General features: G+C 41.3%; 1 pseudogene; it reads right to left on the reverse strand.

Moving 5' to 3' along the window:
• Positions 1 to 8,695: 8,695 nt before the first annotated feature.
• LOC125932330 (trifunctional enzyme subunit beta, mitochondrial-like) overlaps positions 8,696 to 18,449 on the reverse strand; it is an 84,778-nt pseudogene continuing 75,024 nt past the window's right edge.

Below are 18,449 nucleotides of genomic sequence, written 5' to 3' on the forward strand. Positions count from 1 at the left end.
TAAAAACAGCATAATCATTTTTAATATCCAATATTTTCTACTGCAAAGAATAGGTTTTTAAATCATATCACAGGTCTTTGGTCTTGTAATAAAAAATCATAAAAAGATTACATCCACAAAGGATTTGACATTAGGCACTTTAACTGGGTCTGTTAAAAAAAAATAATAACGTTAGGGACGCCTGGGTGGCTCAGTTGGTTGGGCGTCCCACTTTGGCTCAGGTCAGGATCTCACAGCTTGTGAGTGTCAAACTCTGGGCTGACAGCTCAGAGCCTGGAGCCTGTTTCAGATTCTTTGTGTCCCTCTCTCTCTGCCCCTGTCCCACTCATGCTCTGTCTCTCTTTCTCCCTCAAAAATAAATAAGCATTAAAAACATTTTTAAATAGTAATAACGTTAGAAATTTCAAATACTTTTGACTTCATCTTACTCGCATTTTAAATGGAAATAAGATTGTATTTAGAAAAGGAGATCAAGTGTAAAAACCATACAACTCACCTCTAGGAAATGTGGAATGATGATTAAGGTATGAATGACTTACATTTGGGAACATGACTTCTCCCAGACTTCATTTCGCCTGGATTTTCTCATTGTTGCATAGTTGTGATATCATTCTTTAGACATTCTTGCACACAAGAGAATTTGAGATCCCTATCACAGAATAATGATTATTCTGTATTTAAAGGTCCATATTTCAGAACACTTTTATTGTGGAACCCTTTTTAGTAGATTGTGCACATTTAATCATGTAGTTAATGAGATTTTTTTTTCCCCTTCTGGAATGATGAGACAAATTTTGAGAATTTTTCCCCATGGTGCTTCCCTTTGCCTTTCTTAATAAATGAGATGTCAATAATGAGCGATAGCATTGTTATTAATATGGGTGTGCTGAAGGGAAACCTTTTTGATTTCAGCCAGTCTTAGGGGGAAATTACAGTCCAAGAAGTTCTCAATAAATAAGCAAGAGTCATTGAGCAAAGCCATCCCACACCGATGTCGCATAATCTCCTAGTCAGTAGTGTGAGTTTATGTCTGAATTTTTTTCTGTACATGTTCTGTCATCAGTGGGATCAGAAGGTAACTCGGGGGGCCGCAGAGGGAAATTGTGGATTTCAGGTATGGGAAGTACCCTTGAGATAGGGACTTCTTTTATTTGTTCATCTTTACACTGCCCCACATTTCCAGGTGATACCAATGCCGTTTCTAGCCAAGAATTATAATGACACCACCTTGGTTTTCGTAAAGGTGGGATCTAATTAAAAGGAGATTCATTAAATTGAGAAACTTTGAATTGTTTTCTTTAGTACATGCTCCGTCATAAGTGAAATAATGCTCCATACATGATAGAACCTTTGCTATATATATGTATGTATATATTACATGCATGTATAAAATAGCACATATATTACACATGTTATGTATGTTTTGTATATGCATACAGATATTTGTATCTAGATCATGTATATTATATACACAATAATATGTATCATGTTTGAACATGTATATGATATGATTATATATCACAGACTCTGGGTCTGGAGTTCTCTCTTGTCCAGCAAGAGAGCGGACGCAGGATTGAAATGAGATAGAGGCCAATGTCCGGGAAGAGGCAAGAGTCCTGAGTAAGGTTCCTTGCTCCGTTTTTATTAAGATAAGAAGGCTTACAAGCATGATGAGCATGCACAAAGAGACAATGAAACTGTGAACGTTAACTCATGGGCCTTGGGAAAATGGGGTTTTTAAGATATGTAGTGTTAGGGTTTTGGGTTGCTAGGTGGAAGGTTGTTTACAGCAGACATGAGGCACCAAGTCTGTTTACCTAAACTAGCCTAGGGAACAAGAAAGACAGAGCATCCTACCTCAGGGTCAACAAGGCACCTTTCTTTTGCTCATTAGCTCCACTTAGGGCAACTTCTGCCCTGCTTTACCTATTTACCTATTTGGGTCCTTCCTTCCTGTGAAAGCAGCTTTCTGCTATTGTACTAAGTTGGTCTTAGTTAGGGACGCCTGGGTGTTTCTGTCCTGAATACCTAATCTTGTTTACCTCATTTCTGATGTTTTCATCCTGAGATGTCTTATTTCTATACCTTTGTAGTATACTGGGGGCCTTTGTTTACCTAATCTTGTTTACCTCATCTTTTTACCCAGACTTGTGTGTGAGCATCCTGTGCTTTCTAATTCTTTATGCCTTGTTAACCCATTGGTGCAAGCTCAGGGAATTCCTAAGCTTATTCCCCACAATTATATATACTGATATGTATATATGCACGATATTGAATTCTACCTACACCAATATTTTGAATTTCCTTTGGTATAATGTTTGTTATACCTATTTCTGTTTAGGCTTTTTTTTTTTTTCATTTTATTTTTCTTCTTTCTATTTCTCTTGATTTCTTTGGCCATTAATTCCAGTATTTTAAGATGTGAGAAGATGTTTGAAATGATAGGATGTTTAAACCTAATCATGTAAAAAGATTCTAACAGTGCTATGGAACTTACTTTTCATAGAATATTGTGAATTTGGATTTGGTTACTTGATCAAGCTCAGTTAAGCCAAGCCATTGTTTCTTTAGAAATGGAAACCTGTTTCCAGATCCATTTCACTCTCTGGACTTAATGGATGAGAATGTGAACTGTTCACTTTATGCTGTACCTGCTTTCACAGCATAAACACAGAAGATACAATATAAAATTATCCACCAGATCTGAGGGTGTCGAAAATTCACAAGGTACCCTTCTTAAATAGCCAGCCATATGGATTCATTGGCAGTTTACATGAAAAGTGTGTATGTTCCCTATAAAGAGTGCTACTTTTCTGTTTTTGTTTTTGCTTTGTTTTGTTGTTTTTACACAGGCAATGCATCTTAACGTATAGGAGAAGAGTTCTCATGCTGTGGGAAGCTTGCGTTTGCAAGATTTTGAAGTAACCGTTACTTTTGTGCAACGTGTGTGATTAAATTCAGCCTTTTTCTTGATTAGATCACCAACAGTTTTCTTTATTCTCTGTAGCTTTTCTAAGAGTAGGGATAAGGGACATCATAAACCTACTGAAATCCTGTTTCAACTGGATGGCTAAAAGTGAGCTTAGGGATTGCGTTGTTAAATCTTTTTTTTTTTTTTCTTTGAAACACACATAGTAATTCGGGCCGTGTTCTTCCCTAGAAACCTTGAAGTAAGGAGTTCTGAAGCGTGAGGCTGGTGGTGACCCCAACCACTGCCTGTTGTGGTGGGTCAGGAGGTCAGGTATCTCAAAGAAGAAACTGGTCTTTCAAGTGTGGTACCCTGTCAGATATTGAGCATTACTTAGTAATTACTGAGGCCTCAGGGCACCTGGGTGGGTCAGTCGGTTGAGCGTCCGACTTTGGCTCAGGTCATGATCTCACAGTTTGTGGGTTCAAGCCCCGCATAAGTCTCTGTGCTCACCTCTTGCTCAGAGCCTGGAGCCTGCTTCAGATTCAATGTCTCCTTCTCTCTCTGCCCCTCCCCCGCTCACGCTTTGTCTCACTCTGTTTCTCAGAAATAAATAAATGTAAAAAAAAATTTTTAAATTTTAAAAAATAATTACTGAGGCCTCAGCAATCAGGGGAAGAATGCTTCAAATCATATATACTATACTTAACGAATTTGTATTGTTGTGTAGGGACTACAGGTCCTGGTCTAAACTTCGGAATACTGATGCCAATGTGGAAGGAAAGGAATACTCTCCGATGAAAAAGTGACGTGTGCATTTGAGAAATTCACCTGCTCTTTTTTCTCCTTCCCATTCCCCAAGTGCTAATAAAAATTGCGATAAATTTTTAGAATAGATTTTTTCCCTCTTGCTACTGTTATCATCTTTCATAGCAGTGGTATTTCAAATTCTTTTTGAGATTTTTATTACACCTATGGGGGATATGAAGGAAAAAAAATAACAATGGGATTTTGTCTGTTTGTTTTCTGAAAACATCAACAGGTTGCTCATGAAAAGGAGTCTTAGTTGTAATAACATTTTACTATGGTACATTATTAGTGGATGATGGCATGAGGTGTTCATTTCTGTCACAGTCAGGAAAACCAATCCCTTGCTGTGCTCTCAATTTAACTTAAACCTTATGATTTCATGTTTTGAACAAACACCTACTTAATTTCTGGCACTCACTTCCTCCCACTGACAGCAGATGCCTGGTGGCCGTGATTATTAACTCATACAGTGATGGCCAGAGGAAGGCATTAAGTCAAACCTTGGCTTTAGGATAGTGAAAATCCCTTAAAGTGTAGCAACACTTATCCATATTAGTGAAAATAAGTTATATCACAGAGTCACGTAGTTTAGTTTTTTCACAACAACACTGGTTCTTTGTTTTGCCTTTGGTGTATATGCATGAATCCTTCCTTTGGGAAATACACAGGTTTTGACTTTTTACTAAACTTAATGAAAGAGGAAGTGAAACACGGAGTGACCTACAGATAGCTGCGATCTGTGCTGAATCGTGGCTGCTCTTTGAGTATTTCTTCTCCGTATACATCTGGAGAAGTTGGCAGCAAAGTCACATTCTGCACAAATGCTTCTTTTGGAACATGCAGTTGTACTGATGGGAGAAATGCAACAGATGCTGGTTCTGACGAGCGCAGAAGACTGGCATCTCATGTGAGGACATCCATGCAAAGTCGGAACGTCAGCCTGCTGCATTAACGTGTTGTTTATATTCCCCTCCAACAAATGGTATATGACAACTTCCTTCACATCTATTCAGTGTCAGGTTTGTGTTGTGATCTTCTGAATGTCAGGGTCAGCCTCACAGCTTCAGGGGAAATAATACCTACAGAAAATGTCTTGTGTGCACATCAAGCCTGTGTCTACACTGAGGGAAAGGGCTGGCATCCTCCCTGGGATCTCTCCATTTGCTCCTTTTCAGTCCTCCCTGTACCTACTTCCTTGTGGCTGGCCAAGGCCAACACCAGCCATCACTGATTCATAGGGCTGACAAGGCTTGGGTTCTTGGGTCTTTACCACTCGATTTTACTTCCTGCCTGTTCTTGCCGCATGTGATGTTGCCCTGTATTTGCAAGGCAAGTGACCTCAGATTCAGTCTTAAGGCTGCAGAATTTTCCAGTGCACACAGCTCTGTTGCCATGTCCGGACAATAGCCATGCCCCGAGAACAGCCACGCCCTCAGAATAATGATGAATCCCAGTCCCCACCTCCTGCCATGCATCTTCTCTTGTTGGGGCTGCAGCTGAAAACCAATATTTGGATCTATGGACTCTTGAGAATGTACCGATGCTGACCTGGAATTGAGCCCACATGCTAATGTCTCCTAGTCCTTGTACACCTAAGTTACTCAAACATCCTGGCTCATCTTTAGCCTGATCAGTCTAAAGAAAGCAGTTTAACGCATGACAGTGAACTCTACAGAGGTTGAAAATTCAAAGTTTAAAGGAGTTATGTCTCATGTTTCAATAAAGGACATCTGTTTAGCCTTACACAGTTAATTGTCGATCAATCAAGGCTTGAAAGTCCTTTGAAACACGTGAGAAGCAATCAATTATATTTATTAAAAGGATCCTTTTAAGGGGCGCCTGGGTGGCTCAGTCGGTTAAGCGTCTGACTTTGGCTCAGGTCTTGATCTCATGGTTGGTGGGTTCGAGCCCCGCGTCGGGCTCTGTGCTGACAGCTGGGAGCCTGGAGCCTGCTTCTGATTCCGTGTCTCCCTCTGCCCCTCCCCTGCTCATGCTCGGTCTCTCTCTGTCTGCCAACAATCAATAAATGTAAAAATAAATAACTAAATAAAAATAAAAGGATCCTTTTAAGATAAAAGTCACTAAAATAGTGTCCAGAATATACACACACATATTTTATTAATGTGACATATTGTGTAGTATTAAATAATAAATAAATATTTGGTAATTATGAATAGAAAAAACCTCTAAAGTTACAGAGGTCCAAAATGTGTGCCTATGAGTAGCACCTGTATTATTAGTGTCAGAAAAGCACACAGTATAAAAATATGCACCAGGGTGATTTGATTTACAGAGTTCGTCACTGTCCATTTCCAGAATGCATTGTCACATTTCTCACTGCTGAGAGGTCCCATTACCACATGGCAGGATGGCAGGATCAATGCTCATCATTAACAAGGGGTGGCCAAAGCCCAGGAGCCAATCCATGTTTGGGGATCCCTTGTTTCCTCCAGAATCCTTCCCCTCCTTTCCTGAATCTCATGAGGCTATGATTCTGTGTCTGGCATTGTGTGTGACTCACTCAGATTCTCCACACATCTTTTCCTGCCTGTTCAATGCTGGTGACATTCCTCAACATTGGACACACTGGTAAAATGATGTTAATACAGTGGGTCTTTCCCACACCCAGCAGGACATCCTGGTTAGCTCCCTATCATTAGAAAAGTCCCCACTGCAAAGCTGTACCCCAGAGGGAATGCAGTCAGATGGCTGAGGAGAATCACAAATCCAAATGTGGGCACAAGGACAGTGTCGCATTTGGGAGTTGGCTGTGGTTTAACTCATCCAATTGTCTCGGTGACCTCCTCCATCCATATTGGCTGTTACCTCTTATTTAGTCAATCTGCACTATCAGTACATTGGCTGAAACGCTCCGGAGAGCATTCCAGGTTTCCGCTCAAAATGTGCTTCCGAATGAGTCTGGGCAGCCCTCTCCTGGAAGAGACAGAAGACCCTCCATTTTGGCTTCAGATCCTGATTCCAATCTTGGCTGTGTGGTCCTCCCGCAAAGAACATTCATGTCTCACTTTCTTTCTCTACAGATTCTACCTTATTTCAGTGTGTTCCTGTGAAATGTGCAGTGAATGTGAAAAGGTTTCCAACACAGAATACCTGCGGGGCTCAGTCGATTAAGCATCCAACTCTTGATTTCGGCTCAGGTCATGATCTCATGGTTTTGGGATCGAGCCCTGCGTCAGGCTCCATGCTGACAGCGTGGAGCCTGCTTGGGGTTCTCTCTCTCCCTCTCTCTGTCTCTCTGCCTTTCCCCCAACTGGTGCACGTGCTTACGTACTCTCTCACTCTCCAATTAAATAAGTAAGCATTAATTATTTTTTATCACACATTGGCATGGATCCAGGCATGTTCCTCCAGCTGCTGAGTAGTGAGGAGGTAGCTGCAGAAATTGTGGCTAATGAAAATCTGAAGGTGAACTGAAGAGTGGAAGGTAAATATGTGCTCACCTAGTCAATGGAGCAAAGGTATTCTAGGCTAATGGGTCCCTCTCCTACGTCGAATCTGTCACCCTTCAACTACAACCTAGACCTTCAGAACACTCTCTTGAAACGTGAATCATGCGTTCACTTTTATTGATAACCTCCCCTGAGAAAGGCATCTTGCTATTCATCAAGAGTATCGCTTTTGGGGCACCCACATTGCTCAGTCCAACTCTTCGTTTTTGGTTCAGGTCATGGTCTTGCAGTTCATGAGTTCAAGCCTCACATCAGGCTCTGCACTGACAACATGGAATCTGCTTGGGATTCCCTCTCTCTCTCTCTTTCTCCTTCTCCCTCTCCCTCTCCCTCTCCCTCTCCCTCTCTCTTTCTCTTTCTCTCTCAAAGTAAATAAATAAAAACCTTGAAAAACTTTTTAAAAAGTTTTCACAGCATCTCAGTAAATATTAATGACCCACAAATCCCCATCATAGACTTCGGGAATTTACCAATACCCTAAACTTTTTTATATAAGAAAAAATGAAACACAGTATATAATTTCTTTCATTTTCTTCAATGCTTTTTCACTTGATTAAGGTTTACATGGTACTTATATGCCTAAATATTGACTGTACGTTTTTAGTGACATTTAAACTCTGAATTATCTTTTTGTAAGTAAGTTTCTTTAGGCACATTGGTTTCTATTTTACAGGAAACCCTTATCTTTACATCACAAATAGGAATAATTTTCAAATGTTTATAATTTATAACTTTCAAATGTTACAAGGATGGTTCTAAATTTCAGGTAACCTCTTCCCGAAATTGCAACCACTCATTTAGTCTTTAATGAAAACGGAAAAACCAAAAACAATTGCATTAACGTGTCACTGTGTAGGGGCACGTGGCAAACTCAGACAGTTGAGCGTCCAACTCTTAATTTGGGCTCTGGTCATGATCTCACAGTTCTGAGATCAAGCCCCCATAGGGCTCCGCACTGAGCGTGCAACCTATTGAAGATTCTCTTTCTGCCCCTCTCCCCCACTCTCTTTAAAATAAACATAAAAGTAAAATTTTATTTTTATTTCTTTTAATGTTTACTTATTTATTTTGAGAGAGACAGACTGAGCAGGGGAGCAGCAGATGGAGAGGGAGAGGGAAGATCCCCAGCAGGCTCCACAGCTGCCAGTGCAGAGCCCAATGTGGGGATCAAACTCACGTACTGTGAGATCATCACCTGAGCCCAAACCAAGAGTTGGTGGCTTAACTTTAAGCCTTTGGCACCCAGACACCCCTAAAACTAAAATTTTAAGTGTATCACTGTATCAGAATCTGGTGACTAAGAAATCCCTCAAAGAACAGTGAGCCAAGATTACTGGGAGACTTGGAACACTAGCAAGGCTTAACTCCAAAGAATTTAACAAGTGGCCACAAATTGTATTTTCCTACGAGGAGCTAGGAACTGCAGATAGCATTTGGTGATGCATCGAAATGGCATCGCCTAGTGCAACTGTTGCACAGAAACTCCAGATCACCTCCTCTGTCTCTATTAATTTGGATAAGCTCCCACTAGCAAAGCATGACCCTGCCCTCCAGTTATACAGGCAGCCAGTAAGCAATACTGGTCTCCATCCTTCCATAATCTGTCGGCAGCTGCCATGACCAACCGGCAGCCAGTGGTTCCAAATGAGTGTGCCAGGGACAGCCCTCCATCCCAGTTGTTAATCTTCACCAGAGGAGGTAATCCAACCTTGGTGTTTCTTCCCAAGTATTTTGCAAAAGCCAACCTGTGGCTTTAAAATCAGCCGCCAGCTGACCTGAGAAGGCTTCCTGAGACTCAAAGACATCAGTACCATACGTTCTTAATGCTGCCTTTTCCGGAGCTTATGGAGCATATGTTGACCCAAGTAAAAGTGGATCCTTTGCATCCTGAGGCACATGCACAAAATCTCTCAAATATGCCTTCGGTTTATAACACCTGGCCAGAGATTTTTCCTCTGCCATCATCAGTGTCTCTGAAGCACCACCAGTCAGGAAAGAAGAATTTGTAGCTGAATGCCCTGATCTTTGAGAACTGTATCTTTTCCTGGTAGTCTGAAGGGGACAACATCAGCTAGGAGTCCTTCATCCCGTGCCTTCTTGGCCAGGCTGTGCAAGTACAGCACGTCCTCACCCTGGTCCAGTCAGGAAACCGCAGAAGCGGTGGCCCGCCCATCTGCAGAGTGGTCCATGGTCTCAGCAGTGCAGAACTCCACCAGTGCGGGGAGCTTGGATGGTCGGAAATTCAAACTGACCCAGAATCTTGGCCTTATTGAGACCAAGCATCATTTTCCTTACTTTCCTTGAGTGGTGAACAGGGACGTCAGGCAGTAACTTCATGACCACATCACACTGCCCAGAAGCAATCAACCCAATACCTGCAGTTATGGTTGGTTGGCAGAGATGAAAAGCATGGTGACCGTGGGAGCAGGAGTCTTGTCTGAGAAGCCAGCTCGGAGCCCAGCCTCTCCAGCCACACTGCCGGTTTTCACTTCCCATGTAACTGTGCCAAAGATGACCCTATCAGCGGCTTCCTTTGGGGCATTGGTCTGATGCTTCAAAGCCAAAAGTGCTGCTCTATCCAAACCATGTGGCATCAGGTCCTTCGCTGATGTGTCTAATTGCAAAAGTGGAATGTTAGCACCAGCCACCACCGCGATGCTCCTCGTGTTAGGTTTGGCTAAGGGGTTCTTTAATTTGGTCTTGGCGACTGGGGCACCCCTTGCTTGGAGGAACAGCTTCGAGGTCTTATGGAAAATCTGAGGCCCCATTCTAGTGCACTGGCAACATTTTTAAATGTGGCAAGACTAGACTACAACTTATTTCTTAGCAGAAGAAAACAATAGAAGTACTTGAAGGTCTGAATATGTTTTTGTTATTTTTTAAATGTTTATTTTTGAGACAGAGAGAGATAGAGTGCGAGCAGAGGAGGGGCAGAGAGAGGCAGAGACGGAATCTGAAGCAGGCTCCAGGCTCCCAGCTGTCAGTGCAGAGTGTCAGGGTGCTTGAACTCATGGACCGCGAGATCATGACCTGAGCCGAAGCCAGACACTCAACCAACTGAGCCAATAGGGCACCCCTGAATCTGTTTTATAGACAGACTATTTCTAGAAGTATTTAAATATGCTCGTTTGGAGTCTCAGTCTTTGTACTGACCTAACGCTTTTCAATATGTACCGATCAGTGCTGACTATTGGTTGATCAATTCAACAGTTGGGAATGATAGACTGTTCACGATACCCTCTATTCTTGACTTACTCTTATTTCTTTTCTTTGTCTTTCTCTTTTTCATATAGTAAGGTGGCAGAGTAAACAGCTGGATTTTTGTGTATGTAGAATAATCTTGAACTATTTGATAGGTCACAAATCCTCCCCCTGAGATCTGCGTTCATAATTCCATCCTGTGAGGTATGTGTGCATACACTCACGCACACACACATACAAATATATACACAGACTCATCAAAAGTTGATGGTCAGGGGCGCCTGGGTGGCTCAGTCGGTTTGGCATCCAACTTCGGCTCAGGTCATGTTCACACGGTTTGTGGTTCGAGCCCCGCATCGGACTCTGTGCTGACAGCTCAGAGCCTGGAGCCTGCTTCCGATTCCGTGTCTCCCTCTCTCTGGCCCTCCCCCGCTCACACTCTGTCTCTCTCTCTCTCTCAAAAATAAATAAACATTAAAATTTTTTTTAAGTTGATAGAAAATAAATGATGGTTATTGGCTTCTTCATATACATTTTTACTCAGGTGGAATTATGAGTAAACAGTTTGAATCAGCACTGAAGGCTGTTTCATTAATGCCATTTTTTTTTTGAAATTCCATAAAACTTCCTGATAATTATTATTTTCCAGTCTTTGGGTTCTTCGCTTCTGGAGTTCAGGTGACAAATTTGCTTTCTCTTCATTTGTTTGATACATATATCTGGTTTCTGTGCTGCAGTAAAAATGCCAACTGAGAGTTTTCTTCTTGTTTTTTCCCTTCTGTGAAGAATTTTTGCAGAGCTCCAAAGGAAATACAGAAAATACAAGATAAGCTACTGCATGAAATAAAATTCATAAAACGCCCCTCCCGACTGGTTCTCTGAGAAGCATGTGCCTCTGGTTTCTGAAGACTGCCAAGTTTATCTCTTTGATTCAACGGTACGAGCCACCCTCCAATTTCGTCCTGCGGATGTAGGATAGTTTACTTTTCAAGTCGGTCATAAAACACTCTGTTTATAAAGTACTTAGCTACAGTGCATCATGCAAAGAATAATGTGATAAAACACACAGAAGCTCTTTCTTAAGGAATTTGATTTTTAAAAGCATCACAGCACAGTGAATTATTCTCAAAAATCTGCCCTGCAGGATTCATGGTTTCAATTAACGAACGATTTCAAGGGCCAACACTCCAAAATTCGCCAACACGGGCCGACATCTGCTCTCCCGTCCTACTGTCTTTGACAATAGAGCTAAACACAGAATCCATTTCCCAGTTTCAAAAAGGCAACTATTCACACCAGTTGCTTGGTTAACATGTTTCATCAGACATTAGCCAGTCATCCATCAGTGAAGTCGTTCAGAATTAATTTTGTGACAATAAATAGCACATGTAGCAGACATGATCTGGAGTAGGAGTTCCCCAAAGGTTTCACAATGTTGCAACTATTGACATTGGGGCTGGACAGTGCTTTCTCAGGGGACTTGTCCTGTGCTGTGCAACGTATTACACAGCATCTCTGGCCTCTACCTTTTCCATACAGGTAACCAACCAACCCTCGTCTGCGTTGTGATAACTGAAAATGTCTCTAGACACCAGGGAGGGAAAATGTGCCCATGTTGAGAAGAACTGGAATTCTCAATTTCAAGATTTTTTAAGTGCTATGTTAAACCTCCCTGGGTGATTCCAATATGCAGCCGACTTGGAGAATCAGAGGCCTATTCCTTCGTGGCCCAAAGTCTTGTCTCCACACAGGGATAATCCCGTGGCAGCTTGTTAGGAATGCAGAGTGTCAGGCATTTTTCCCAGACCCCCCAGGCCCTATCCATGAATATCAGGTCTTCAAAGCACGTTCCTCTCTTGTCTGAGAATTCTCCATAACTCCCAAGTCCCGCCAATTGGGCAGTCCCTGCTTTGGTCAGCAGGTCAGGTGGGAGAAGATACGTGGCTCGAGTGTCGGAATTGGGGCAGAATCCATTCCTAGCGGAGAGTAAATCAGATTTCCCCTAGAGAGTTTATGTAACTGGAAAAGACTCAAGAGTTTGTGTGGGTTCTTGTTGGAAGACAGGAAGGAAAGGAGCTGAACAGAGCAGTGTGAGGAAAATGGCCGATGAGGGAGGATTGCCTCCTGTTTTTGTTCTGCAGAGCTTTCTCCTCTTTCTTTCTTTCTTTTCTTCTCAGCCCTGCTTTACAGATTTTCCTTTGCCACCAGCTGTTGCTGAACAGTGCATCAGCAGATTTTGAGTTCGCCTGCGAGGGCGATGCTCCTCATGACCAGTTATACCCAGCCAAAAAATGATTCTACTTTAATCAATGTGGAGTGGGGTGGGGGATAAAATAATGATAGTAACACTATGCCATTAAGTTGATAATGAAAATTCTATAGTCACACATTGTTGCTTCAAAATTTCTGAATGGCCATGTGATGAAAACATTTAAAATGGGCATAAAAATGGATAAGTACTTTACTGTCTAATACTGTTTTAAAATAAACACATATTTGTTTAAATATTTTAAATGAACACATATTTGGAAATAACCCAAAAGAATGAAAAAGGAGAGTTAAAACCAACTCCGTGCTAGTGAATAAATGAGTAAAAAATGTTTTGTAAACTGATAGAAAGATCATACAGCCATGAAAACATGTGGTTGTAAAATGTGTGGCTGTATAAGGAGGGAAATGTGAATGAAATACAGAGAAGAAGAAGCTTTGTTGTTTAAAAAAGAGATTGTGGGGGCGCCTGGGTGACTCAGTCGGTTAAGCGGCCGACTTCGGCTCAGGTCATGATCTCGCGGTCCGTGAGTTCGGGCCCCACGTCAGGCTCTGTGCTGATGGCTCAGAGCCTGGAGCCTGTTTCGGATTCTGTGTCTCCCTCTCTCTGACCCTCCCCTGTTCATGCTCTGTCTCTCCCTGTCTCAAAAATAAATAAAAAGTTAAAAAAAAAAAGATTGTGCACATTTTTAGATTTTTGTTTTCATAAAGTTAGTCAACCCACGAGAATGTACATGTGTTTCTAGGATACAGGAGACCTTAGATAGAGTGTGATTGTCTGTAAGGCTTAGATGGCACAAATTCAGGTATCATCTTGTTTTAAGTAGTTTTCAATCTACAGGAAAGATATAATGGTTTCAATGTAATTGTTTCAAGCATACCCAGGTGCAAGAAATAGGAAACAAGTTCTTTGTCTATAGTATTGGATGTGTTTCCAGAAACAAGTACTTTGTCTATAGCATCAGATGTGTGTCTGAGCCACGTTTAACCTATTGCTTATTTATGTTCTCATGAGCACAAGTTTGGATGCGGATAACTTGGGTGTGCCTGCCTTCAGAAGCTTGATGCAGTTAATGTGACTTTTTCAACTCGGCAGGCTCTCTAAGGCTCTACCCCTTGAGGCATGAAATTAGATGGTTAGAACAGTGGGGCACAAAGGTTTTATTAAAGGGACGTTAACACAAGACTTAGTGGAGTGCCTGGCAAATTATTCTCACTTAATGGATAGCAGGTGTCATTCTCATTGTTTCCAATTATGTCATCAACAAGTTCATATGTGAGAAGATAATTGTGTGGTCAGTGCCTTCTTTTTTACAGATTTTAAGCGTTAGTGTTTTATTATGATTCATAAGCATTAATATTTTACTATTTATTAATATATTAAGGCGTACTTATTAAACTTCAATTTATAAAGATGGTTTAATGAAATTGATGGAAGAATACCCACTGATCTTTGAATTACTGTTTGAAAATCTGGCTTGATTAGATACACACAAAGATCAAATTCTTTTGTTAGAAGCCCTAATGGAAAAGTACAAAGTTTTTCTCTAAATTTTTTTTCTGTTATTACATTTAGATGACCTAACCTATTGGAATTACTTAGAACTCTAGCAAACCAAATTGTCCACAACTTCTGTATGCTGTTTTTTATTCCCTTAGAAATGTGTTCCCGGTGGGGTGCCTGCGTAGCTCAGTTTGTTGAGCGACCAACTGAATTTCGGCTCAGGTCAGCATCTCAGGGTCATGTGATCAAGCCCTGCGATGGGCTCCTCTTTGAGCGCAGGCCTGGTTGGGTTTCCCTCTCTCCCTCTTTCCCTCTCCCCCGCTCATGGTCTCTCTAACCAAAGAAAAAATAATGTCTTCCTGGGGAGATACCAGCACCACAGTGGTTTTCACTGTCTACTTCCTGTTATAAACCATTCATTTTCCTCCAGCTCAGGATTGCTGTCCTGTAACCTAACCCACAGCACATGTACACACCCATCTTAGCACATTTGCTTCACCCCTAAAGACATTGGGGCAGGTGGAAATGATGAAAACAGGGTAAGTGCTCCACCTCCTTGATGTGTTGTGAATAATAATCTTTCCTTCACCTCTGACCCAAGATCTCATGTATTCTGCCAACATCCATGAAATGGTGGCAGGCACCTCATTGAGTTGCAAAGAGGGAAAAATCTAAAATCCTTCAGATCTTGATGTGCGTAGGAGTCCGCATCCTTAGATACTAAGTTTGAGATGCTTGTATGGCACTTAGGAGTAAACATTCTTAGTATTTAAAAGTTTCACTTGTCACAATATTGTCTCTGTTCTCTTTGCAAAGATTTTATTTTAAGTACCATTTATTTATTTTGAGAGAGAGAGAGAAAGCATGTGTGAGCGCAAATGGGCAAGGGGCAGAGGGAGGGAGGGAGAGAGAATCCCAAGCAGGCACCACACTCAAGAGGCACCCTACACAGGGCTTGATCCCATGACCATGAGATCATAATGAGCACAAATCAAGAGTTAGTTGCTCAACTGACTGAGCCACCCAGGCACCCCTCTTTGCATAGATTTTCAAATCCACCAAATCTATGTTGTTTTTTATACTATTTCCATTTTTAAATGATTTTTGAAAGATTTTATTTTTAAGTGATCTCTGCACCCAACATGGGGCCTGAACTCACAACCCGGAGATCAAGAGTCACACACGTTTTGCCAACCAGGCACCCCTACACTGCTTGCATTTTTAATTCTAATCACCCAAGATCAGATCCTTGGTTCTTTGTAAAAAAATTTTGAGTGTGGTTACATATATACATACAAACCAATTTTTATATTTTCTTTTTGCAAATCATAGGGATTTCTTTTATTTTCTTCTCAATACTAATTAAAACAGTTCTTTTTTAAATTTTTTAATGTTGATTTTTGGGAAAGACAGAGCATGAGCAGGGGAGGGGCAAAGAGAGAGGGAGACACAGAATCTGAAGCAGGCTTCAGGCTTGTTGCTGTCAGCACAGAGTCTGAGTCGGGGCTTGAGCCCACGAACTGTGAGATCATGACCTGAGCCGAAGTCGGACACTTAACTGAGCCATCCAGCCGCCCCCTAATTAAAATAGTTCTTAATGTTAGCAGTTGCACATTAGCCTAAACAATGGGCATTTAAAAAAAAAATCCCAATGCCTCCCTAGAACAGTGTGACAAAATCTCTTATTAAATCTCTTAATGCAGTTTGTAATGTGTTTCCCATTTTTATTTTATTTACTTATGTTTATTGATTTTGAGAGAGAGAAAGAGCATGTACACATGAGTAGGGGAGGGGGATAGAGGATGTGGAGAGTGAGAATCCCAACGGCGAGATGTGGGTCTCCATCCCACAAACCACGAGATCATAGCCTGAGCCAAAATGAAAACTCAGATGCTTAACCAACTGAGCTACCCAGGTGCCCCAACGTGTATCCAAATTTTAAAACCATTGGACTAAAGTTGCAAACGGAGCTGTCCTTGCCATGCCTCGCTTGTGTGCTTCTCAAACTTTAAGGTATGTAAAAATCACGTGGTGATCTTGTTAGGTTTCAGACTATCATTGTTTGGAGTGGGAGCTGTTAATCTGCACCTACAGTAGGCCCACAGTTGAAGTCATTGTTCCTGCTTCAAGTTGAAACTTTGAGATGCAATATCGTAAAGGTAATTCCTGCCAAAGAAAGCTAAAGCAAAATAGTACGAGAGAAAGAAAAGAAAAGAAAAGAAAAGAAAAGAAAGAAAGAAAGAAACAGAGAAAGAAAGAAAGAAAGAGAGAGAGAAAGAAAGAAAGAAAGAAAACATGACCCAATAATCAAACATTTCACCTACTGAGATGTAGAACATGCTTTTTATATTTTTTTTATTAAAATTATTTTTAATCTTTATTTTTGAGAGAGAAAGAGAGACAGAGTGAGAGCAGGGGAGGAACAGAGAGAGAGGGAGACACAGAACCCAAAACAGGCTCCAGGCTCTGAGCTGTCAGCACAGAGACCGACGTGGGGCTCGAACCCACGAACCGTGAGATCATGACCTGGGCTGAAGTCGGACGCCTAGCCGACTGAGCCACCCAGGCTCCCCACATGCTTTTTAAATGACCTTTTTTTGGTAAGAGCACTGAGCAAAAATCGGAATCTAAGAAAAAGAGACATGGTTATGCCGGGGTGTCAGCAGACTGTCAGTGTCTATCCAATGCACTGAGTTTTGCTACCTAAATCAGGGTCTGGTACAGAAAAAGCACACAGAAGTGTAAAGTTGTAACCAACTGAAGGCCCCCTGCCTTGCCTTGACATTTATGTAGCTGAAAGGGGCCATTACTTTAGGAAGTGCTCTCTCTGAGGCGTGATCTTCATTAGAACCACAGTGTCACTTCAGTCATATTTCTTGAGTACACTGTCCTGGACAGACAAACATTGAAGTGAATTGTACTGTGACACCCTTACCATGTGGGCCATGACAGGTGGTCTTAATGTGGTTTTAAAAGTACACTAATTGAAACACTGGGACAGTACCAGCTTTAGAAATACCTTCCCTGTTCATGTTAACCCTAAACAGTGAGTCGAGTTCAAAAGGCAACGAGAAACGCAAATGACGTGTTGTAGCTCAAATCACACACACACACACACACACACACACACACACACACACACAAAGAAAACAGAGATGACTATACAAGTATAACATCAGGTATGGGTATGTCCAAAACACAGAAGGTGAATAAGAAAATAAGCATGTTAACCCATGGACACACATGCATGTATCTTCATTGATGGGATGTAGCTCAAACTTGGAATATAGCAGTGACAGCAGATGTATTGTTCAAATGATGGATACACATACTATATGTTGTTGTCTGTCTGTACCTTTAGAAGGCCTGAAACTTACATGAGCCTGCAAACCGGACATGGAAAGTGCAGTGGAACGCTTTAGGATTGAAACAATTGGACAATTGAAACAATTGTATAACCTGGTGTGATAGGAGCTTATGTCAAGGGTCAGTGTCCACAGAGCTCCTATGGAGAATTATTTTTCGTTTCCTTTCCTTTTTCTTTTCCTTTCCTTTTCTTCCCTTTCCTTTCCAGCTTACTTAATTATTCATTTGTTTATTGAATTAATCTCTACACCCAACATGGGGCTGGAACGGATGGCCCCAAGATGAAGAATCTCATGGTCTTTTGACTGAGCCAGCCAGGTGACCCTGGAAAATGTTTTCTAAACAAAAACAACAAAACTGCACCACAAATGATAACCAATAGAAGGCCACTTTCTGTGACAAATAGAGCATAAAAGAGTCTTACTTGCTGAGATTTTGACCAAAGAAATGGCAGTGAAATGATATTTATTGTTATGGACACATAAACGTGTATGAGTGTATATGTATGCATATGTAAGAATATGTATTCACCGGGTATACACGCATACCATACACGCATATCTTTTTACATGTGCAATTTTTGAATTTTTACAAGACCCCGTGAGGCACTTACTATATGGAGCTGAGGCGGTACTCAGTCTGAGAGCTTAAATAATTTATAGCGTGTCAGGCAGGTAGTAAGTTACAAAGCTGGAAATCAACCCCGTAAGTTGTTTTTTAATGTATTAAGTGAATTTACTGATAGTGTCCACTACTAATCAGACCAAGAATAGGTTCCTACACCCTGGATGGCTATATGCTATTAACTAATGCACGAAAGAAACCTATAATTTAAAAAAGAAACAAAGAAATTAATAGTCTCTCATGTTTATACTAAACAGGCAGTACTATCTTTTTTTTTTGAGGCAAATGCTTTCTAAAA

Source organism: Panthera uncia, chromosome X (genome assembly GCF_023721935.1).
Source record: "Panthera uncia isolate 11264 chromosome X, Puncia_PCG_1.0, whole genome shotgun sequence".
In the NCBI taxonomy this organism is placed as follows: domain Eukaryota; kingdom Metazoa; phylum Chordata; class Mammalia; order Carnivora; family Felidae; genus Panthera; species Panthera uncia.